A 9,478-nucleotide genomic window follows, 5' to 3' on the forward strand; every position below is an offset into this window, starting at 1 on the left:
GCCTCCTCTTCCTCCTCCTCTTCCTCCTCCTCCTCCTCCTCCAGTTGAAGTGTTACCACAAGCGTTTCCGGAGCCCCATTAGGGATGTGGTATTTAGAGTGCAGTTCCACACCTGTGCCATCCACGACCTGGGAGTGGTCTTCGGGAAGAATGAACTGGATCAGACTTTTAAAGGTGTGTGTGTATGTGTGCGTGGGCGACTGTGTGTGTGTATGTGTGCGTGGGCGACTGTGTGTGTGTGTCTTTGTAGGAGTGCGTACACATGTTCGTGTGTGTATGTACCTATGTGGCCTCTCCCAAAAAATGTAAATTGATTGTTGTTTAATGTGTGTGTGCACGTGTGTACGTGTGTTTGTTGAAGTGCGTACACATGTTCGCGTGTGTACTGTATTTACCTGGCCTCTGTAAAAATGTGAAATTGATTGTCGTTTAATATGTGTCACTACACAGATGAGAGATTTCCAGAATATGGGAAAGTGGAATTTGTCTTTTCCTTCGGACCTGAGAAAATCAAAGGTACAGGTAATCAGTGTATTTCAAGTTGAATGCTTCAATGCATGCTAGCATGTAGCAATTTATACACAAACTATAGTTAGTACCATAAGGTAATGCCTCACAGCATGGATTGGTGTAAATGTATTGTGTGTTGTCAGCATAGTTAACTGCATGTGGCTAGACAGAAAGTACATGTTATATTGTATTTATGTTATGGACATTAATGGGTTAAAGACTGCATTACCCAGCTGGCTTTGTGTCTCTCAGGAATGGGCCACCTTGAGAATGGCCCACAAGTGTCGGTGGACTACAATACCCAAGACCCCCTCATCCGCTGGGACTCCTACGAGAACTTCAACAGGGGCTGTGAGGATACAGGAGATGGTGAGCACCAAGACCACATACACACACACACACACATACACACACAGTGGTGGAAAAAGTACCCAGTTGTCATACTTGAGTAAAAGATACCTTAATAGCACTGGAGGCTGCTGAGGGGAGAACTGTTCATAATATTAGCCATAACAGAGCAAATGGAATGGCATCAAACACCTACAAACCAAGTGTGTGATGTATTTAATACCATTCCACTAATGCCGCTCCAGCCATTATCACGAGCCCGTCCTCCCCAATTAAGGTGACATCAACCTCCCGTGCTTAATGGAAAAGTGAAAGCCACCTAGTAAAATACTACTTCAGTAAAAGTCTAAAATATTTGGTTTTAAATATACTTAAGTATCAAAAGAAAGAGTAAATAATTTCAAATTCCTTATATTTAGCAAACCAGACGGAACCATTTTTAAATTTTTTATTATTGACGGATAGCCAGGGTCACACTCCAACACTCAGACATCCTTTGCAAACGAATAATTTGTATTTAGAGAGTCCGCCAGATCAGAGGCAGTAGGGATGGACCATTTTCCTGTCCTGCTAAGCATTCAAAATATAACGAGTACTTTTTGGTGTCAGAGAAAATTGTAAAAGTACATTATTTTCATTTTGAATATAGTGAATTAAAAGTAAAAGTTAAATAGTAAGGTACAGATACACCCCCAAAATAATAAAGTAGTACTTTAAAGTATTGTTACTTAAATAATTTACACCACTGCACACACACACACACACACACACACACACACACACACACACACACACACACACACACACACACACACACACACACACACACACACACACACACACACACACACACACACACACACACACACACACACACACACACACACACACACACACACACACACACAGCACAGCACAGCACAGCACAGCACAGCACAGCACAGCACAGTCAAACTACGTGTGCTGGAACAGTTGTTGTCACATATCTCCAGTGGCTAATAGAGTCTTTGAGACTGACTGTCACATAATTGGCCACCCTCAGTGGTGGGGGTATTGAAATGTTAAAGATGACTCACAAACACACACACACACACACACACACACACACACACACACACACACACACACACACACACACACACACACACACACTCATACATCTACAAGTGACGGACTCATCAGGCAGATGTTGACATGTAAATCAGTAGACCCCCCCTCACAGTCTAGAAGAAACCAAAGCGTGTTGGATGACCTCCATTTGGGTAGCAGTATACCTCAACAGCAGAACGGTGTGATAATTGGACAATATCATTTTCATGAAATGTAATGAATGCCTCCTTGCGGTGGTAGAGCCATGAGAGCCATCTAGAGCCATATCACACTGTACAGTTAGGGACTTTCTGGTGTTACTGTGTGATGCAACCCTTGATTAGTTGTGGGGAACACAGTCCTCTCCTTGGACAGAAGGTGTTCCTATAGAGCCCCTGGTGTTTGGTAAATGAAGGTGATAGTGAGAGGCCACAGCATTTAGGAACATGGCACTTCCACTGTTACTTCCACTGGTACATCCACTCGCATTCCACTGGTACTTCCACTGGTACTTCCACTGGTACTTCCGCTGGTACTTCCACTGGCATTCCACTGGTACTTCCGCTGGTACTTCCGCTGGTACTTCCACTGGTACTTTCACTGGTACTTCCACTGGTACTTCCACTGGTACTTCCACTGGTACTTCCGCTGGTACTTCCACTGGTACTTCCACTGGTACTTCCACTGGCATTCCACTGGTACTTCCACTGGCATTCTACGGTACTTCCACTGGCATTCCACTGGTACTTCCACTGGTACTTCCACTGGCATTCCACTGGTACTTCCACTGGTACTTCCACTGGCATTCCACTGGTACTTCCACTGGTACTTCCACTGGTACTTCCGCTGGTACTTCCGCTGGTACTTCCACTGGTACTTCCACTGGTACTTCCACTGGCATTCCACTGGTACTTCCGCTGGTACTTCCGCTGGTACTCCCACTGGTACTTCCACTGGTACTTCCACTGGTACTTCCACTGGCATTCCACTGGTACTTCCACTGGTACTTCCACTGGCATTCTACTGGTACTTCCACTGGCATTCTACTGGTACCTCCACTGGTACTTCCACGGGTACTTCCACTGGCATTCCACTGGTACTTCCTCTGGTACTTCCGCTGGTACTTCCACTGGTACTTCCACTGGCATTCCACTGGTACTTCCACTGGTACTTCCACTGGCATTCTACTGGTACTTCCACTGGCATTCTACTGGTACCTCCACTGGTACTTCCACGGGTACTTCCACTGGCATTCCACTGGTACTTCCACTGGTACTTCCGATGGTACTTCCACTGGTACTTCCACTGGTACTTCCACTGGTACTTCCACTGGCATTCTACTAGTACTTCCACTGGCATTCTACTGGTACCTCCACTGGTACTTCCACGGGTACTTCCACTGGCATTCCACTGGTACTTCCACTGGCATTCCACTGGTACTTCCACTGGTACTTCCACTGGCATTCCACTGGTACTTCCACTGGTACTTCCGCTGGTACTTCCACTGGTACTTCCGCTGGTACTTCCACTGGCATTCCACTGGCATTCCACTGGTACTTCCACTGGTACTTCCACTGGTACTTCCACTGGCATTCCGCTGGTACTTCCACTGGCATTCTACTGGTACCTCCACTGGTACTTCCACGGGTACTTCCACTGGCATTCCACTGGTACTTCCGCTGGTACCTCCGCTGGTACTTCCGCTGGTACTTCCACTGGTACTTCCGCTGGTACTTCCACTGGTACTTCCACTGGTACTTCCACTGGTACTTCCACTGGCATTCCACTGGTACTTCCACTGTTACTTCCACTGGTACTTCCACTGGCATTCCACTGGTACTTCCACTGGTACTTCCGCTGGTACTTCCACTGGTACTTCCGCTGGTACTTCCACTGGCATTCCACTGGCATTCCACTGGTACTCCCACTGGTACTTCCACTGGTACTTCCACTGGCATTCTACTGGTACTTCCACTGGCATTCTACTGGTACCTCCACTGGTACTTCCACGGGTACTTCCACTGGCATTCCACTGGTACTTCCGCTGGTACCTCCGCTGGTACTTCCGCTGGTACTTCCACTGGTACTTCCGCTGGTACTTCCACTGGTACTTCCACTGGTACTTCCACTGGTACTTCCACTGGCATTCCACTGGTACTTCCACTGTTACTTCCACTGGTACTTCCACTGGCATTCCACTGGTACTTCCACTGGTACTTCCGCTGGTACTTCCACTGGTACTTCCGCTGGTACTTCCACTGGCATTCCACTGGCATTCCACTGGTACTTCCACTGGTACTTCCACTGGTACTTCCACTGGCATTCCACTGGTACTTCCGCTGGTACTTCCACTGGTACTCCCACTGGTACTTCCACTGGTACTTCCACTGGCATTCTACTGGTACTTCCACTGGCATTCTACTGGTACCTCCACTGGTACTTCCACGGGTACTTCCACTGGCATTCCACTGGTACTTCCGCTGGTACCTCCGCTGGTACTTCCGCTGGTACTTCCACTGGTACTTCCACTGGCATTCCACTGGTACTTCCACTGGCATTCCACTGGTACTTCCACTGGTACTTCCACTGGCATTCCACTGGCATTCCACTGGTACTTCCACTGGCATTCCACTGGTACTTCCACTGGTACTTCCACTGGCATTCCACTGGTACTTCCACTGGTACTTCCACTGGCATTCCACTGGTACTTCCACTGGTACTTCCACTGGTACTTCCGCTGGTACTTCCGCTGGTACTTCCACTGGTACTTCCACTGGTACTTCCGCTGGTACTTCCACTGGTACTCCCACTGGTACTCCCACTGGTACTTCCACTGGCATTCTACGGTACCTCCACTGGTACTTCCACGGGTACTTCCACTGGCATTCCACTGGTACTTCCACTGGCATTCCACTGGCACTTCCACTGGTACTTCCACTGGCATTCCACTGGTACTTCCACTGTTACTTCCACTGGTACTTCCACTGGCATTCCACTGGTACTTCCACTGGTACTTCCACTGGTACTTCCGCTGGTACTTCCACTGGCATTCCACTGGTACTTCCGCTGGTACTTCCGCTGGTACTTCCACTGGTACTTTCACTGGCATTCCACTGGTACTTCCACTGGTACCTCCGCTGGTACTTCCGCTGGTACTTCCACTGGTACTTCCACTGGCATTCCACTGGTACTTCCGCTGGTACTTCCACTGGTACTTCCACTGGCGTCCCACTGGTACTTCCACTGGTACTTCCACTGGCATTCCACTGGTACTTCCACTGGTAATTCCACTGGTACTTCCGCTGGTACTTCTGCTGGTACTTCCACTGGTACTTCCACTGGTACTTCCACTGGTACTTCCACTGGTACTTCCGCTGGTACTTCCACTGGTACTTCCACTGGCATTCCACTGGTACTTCCACTGGTACTTCCACTGGTACTTCCACTGGCCTTCTACTAGTACTTCCACTGGCATTCTACTGGTACCTCCACTGGTACTTCCACTGGTACTTCGACTGGCATTCCACTGGTACTTCCACTGGCATTCCACTGCACCACCTCTCTCCACATCTAAAAGTAAGAGCATACATCTTCCTCAGCCGTTCGGACATTTTAATTATTTCACATAATGCTATTCCCTTTTGTCTGTTTAAGCATCGCCAAACTAGTGACTACCTTGCCATACCCCTCTTGCCTCCTCTCGTTCTCATCCTTTCCCCCTATCTCCCCCCTTTCCTCTCCCGCCCATCTTAGCTGCAGGAGCGGACCCCATGCCATAAACCACCCCCCCCCCCCCCCCCCCCCCCACACACACACACCTGTCAATCACTCCTTTAAATAGCTGCTGCAGAAATAGGTGGTAGTCAGTCGCTCTGCTGGTAACCCAAACCCCTGCCCCCCACCTCCCCCACTCAGCTCACAGTGTGGGTGTGCAAGGGGCTAGGGCTGGGGGTCAGGAGATGACGGGACCCCACACCAAACTCCTGCTCACCTCCTCTCACCTCTACTCCCCTTCCTCCTCCACCTCCTCCACCTTACCCCTCTGCTTCTGCAGTCCCACAGCCCCATTCCATAGCCCTCGCTGGGGCTGTCATCATTCATCATGGTCCCTATTGATTAGTATTGTGGACGGGACAAGACAATGAATACAGTGAGGGCAGTGGGCACCCTATCTTATGCCACCCATATGCCCCAAATTGAGAGAGAGAGAGGAGGTAGTTGCACCAGAGCACAGGCCGTGACAAGTAGCCATCATGTCAAGCTAGGCCCTCGGCAGCCATTTTGGTGCAGCGGTAATACGCTCCAACATGCCCTATGGCTTGGAAAGAAACCACTGTATTCTATCATATTAAACTCTCCGGAGAGCTCTTGTGGTAATTGCTATGTAAAGAAGGTTATTGGGAAATGCTGGTGTTGGCAGTTTGATCCTAATTGAATGGACTAGATGTTTGGTTCTGGTTGGCTCAGCAGAAAGCATTCTGCCAGTACCCTCGCTTAGCTAATTGCAGGCTTTGCTTCCTTAGCAGTTGGATTGGATCTGAAAAATGTGGATTCAGTACATGGTGCTGGAACATTGTGTGCCCACCATTCAATTTGTCTCCGGCTGAAAGTGACCCTCTGTGAAAGCTCAAGTGCTTTTATAGGTTGAAGGAAGATGTCTGTGTTCCAAGGCTGGGCTTGGGTTTTGAGCTAGGGTTCGTTCGTTTGCTAGCTGCTTTGCTACCCACCTCAATGTTTCTCCGCCAAGGGGTCTACTCTGAAAATACCCTTCCTCTCTCTCTTTCCCTTCCTCTCTTCCCCCCCTCTTTCCCCCCTTCTCTTTCCCTCCCTCTCTCAAGGGCTTCAGCTTGGGTTCTGGAGTGAGGGTTCAAGACCGGTCGCTAGCTGCTTGTTGGCCCACCTCAACGTTTCTTCACCAAGGGGTCTGTTCTGAAAACACCGCCCTCTCCCCTCCCTCTCCCTTTTCCTCCCTCTCCCTCTTCCTCCTCTTTTGATCACAGTGTTGCGGTCGACAGGTCAGGTGAATGTCGGAGGGACCAGTTTTTAGGCGCTAGACTAATGGCTAACACGCAGACGGACAAGCTACGCTGTGTAGCCTAGCTTTCATTCGGTTCTGGACAAATGGAGTGTTCTACCATAACTGCCATGACGCTGTGTACTCCAGTGGACTCTGGTCACTCGTCACATGTCATTAAAAGCATTAGGGCAGTGTTATTTGTCCGTGTGGTAGCTAGTCCTAGTCCTAAATGGCTGTTCCACCCTGGAGCGTTGATGTATATACAGTTGGAGTCGGAAGTTTACATACACTTAGGTTGGAGTCATTAAAACTAGTTTTTCAACCACTCCACAAATATCTTGTTAACAAACTATAGTTTTGGCAAGTCGGTTAGGACATCTACTTTGTGCATGACACAAGTAATTTTTCCAACAATTGTTTACAGACAGATTATTTAACTTCACTGTATCACAATTCCAGTGGGTCAGAAGTTTACATACACTAAGTTGACTGTGCCTTTAAACAGCTTGGAAAATTCCAGAAAATGATGTCATGGCTTTGGAAGCTTCTGATAGGCTAATTGACATAATTTGAGTCAATTGGAGGTGTACCTGTGGATGTATATCTTCAAACCTTCAAACTCAGTGCCTCTTTGCTTGACATCATGGGTAAATCAAAAGAAATCAGCCAAGACCTCGGAAAAGACATTGTAGACATCCACAAGTCTGGTTCATCATTGGGAGCAAATTCCAAACGCCTGAAGGTACCGCGTTCATCTGTACAAACAATAGTATGCAAGTATAAACACAATGGGACCGCGCAGCCGTCATACCGCTCAGGAAGGAGACGTGTTCTGTCTCCTAGAGATGAACGCACTTTGGTGCAAAAAGTCCAAATCAATCCCAGAACAACAGCAAAGGACCTTGTGAAGATGCTGGAGAAAACGGGTACAAAAGTATCTATATCCACAGTAAAACGACATAACCTGAAAGGCCTCTCAGCAAGGAAGAAGCCACTGCTCCAAAACCGCCATAAAAAAGCCAGACTACGGTTTGCAACTGCACATGGGGACAAAGATCCTACTTTTTCGAGAAATTTCCTCTTGTCTGATGAAACTAAAATAGAACTGTTTGGCCATAATGACCATCGTTATGTTTGGAGGGAAAAGGGGGAGTCTTGCAAGCCGAAGAACACCATCCCAACCGTGAAGCACGGGGGTGGCAGCATCATGTTGTGGGGGTGCTTTGCTGCAGGAGGGACTGGTGCACTTCACAAAATAGATGGCTTCCTGAGGAAGGAAAATGACATGGATATATGGAAGCAACATCTCAAGACATCAGTCAGGAAGTTAAAGCTTGGTCGCAAATGGGTCTTCCAAATGGAAAATGACCCCAAGCATACTTCCAAAGTTGTGGCAAAATAGCTTAAGGACAACAAAGTCAAGGTATTGGAGTGGCCATCACAAAGCCCTGACCTCAATCTCATAGAAAATGTGTGGGCAGAACTGAAAAAGTGTGTGCGAGCATGGAGGCCTACAAACCTGACTGAGTTACACCAGCTCTGTCAGGAGGAATGGGCCAAAATTCACCCAATTTATTGTGGGAAGCTTGTGGAAGGCTACCCAAAACGTTTGACCCAAGTTAAACAATTTAAAGGCAATGCTACCAAATACTAATTGAGTGTATGTAAACTACTGACCCACTGGGAATGTGATGAAAGAAATAAAAGCTGAAATAAATAATTCTCTCTACTATTATTCTGACTTTTCACATTCTTAAAATAAGGTGGTGATCCTAACTGACCTAAGACAGGGATTTTTTACTAGGATTAAATGTCAAGAATTGTGAAACTGAGTTTAAATGTATTTGGCTAAGGTGTATGTAAACTTCCGACTTCAACTGTGTGTCAGAGTCCCGGCTAGCTCCTGGTAAGGTCTTTGTTTACATATTGCAATGACCTTTGTAGAAATCAGATGAAAGGAGTATATGAAAGATAAGCCTGTTTAAAAGGTCTGTATGAATAACAAGGTTATTGGTAGAATAAAACATCACTAAGTTTGATGATGTATCTGCAAATATGAAGGTGTTCAGAGGGTTTGTGTCCACGTTTAGCCTGGGTGCTGCTGAGATGTGTGAAGAGCATTGTCGGATAGTTACTAGTTATTCACGTGTGTGCATCCACTTTGAATGAATGTGTAGAAATTAGTGTGTGTGCCTGCGTTCATGCAAGCATGTGTGTGTGTGTGTGTTTCACTAATAGTCCTTCACTAATAGCCCTTCACGAATAGCCCTTCACTAATAGTCCTTCACTAATAGGACATCACTAATTGTCCTTCACTAATTGCTCTTCACTAATAGGTCTTCACTAATAGGTCTTCACTAATAGGACTTCACTAATTGCCCTGTACTCAGCTGTTGACCTGGGGTGCGTCCAACAAGGGAAATAGCTCTCGAACATTAGCTAGCGTATTCCCTTTGTTTTGTGCTAGCCGCGACCATTCGTTAATGTTAACTAACAGTCTGAGAAGGTGTTAAG

Source organism: Salvelinus fontinalis, chromosome 7 (assembly GCF_029448725.1).
Source record: "Salvelinus fontinalis isolate EN_2023a chromosome 7, ASM2944872v1, whole genome shotgun sequence".
NCBI lineage: Eukaryota > Metazoa > Chordata > Actinopteri > Salmoniformes > Salmonidae > Salvelinus > Salvelinus fontinalis.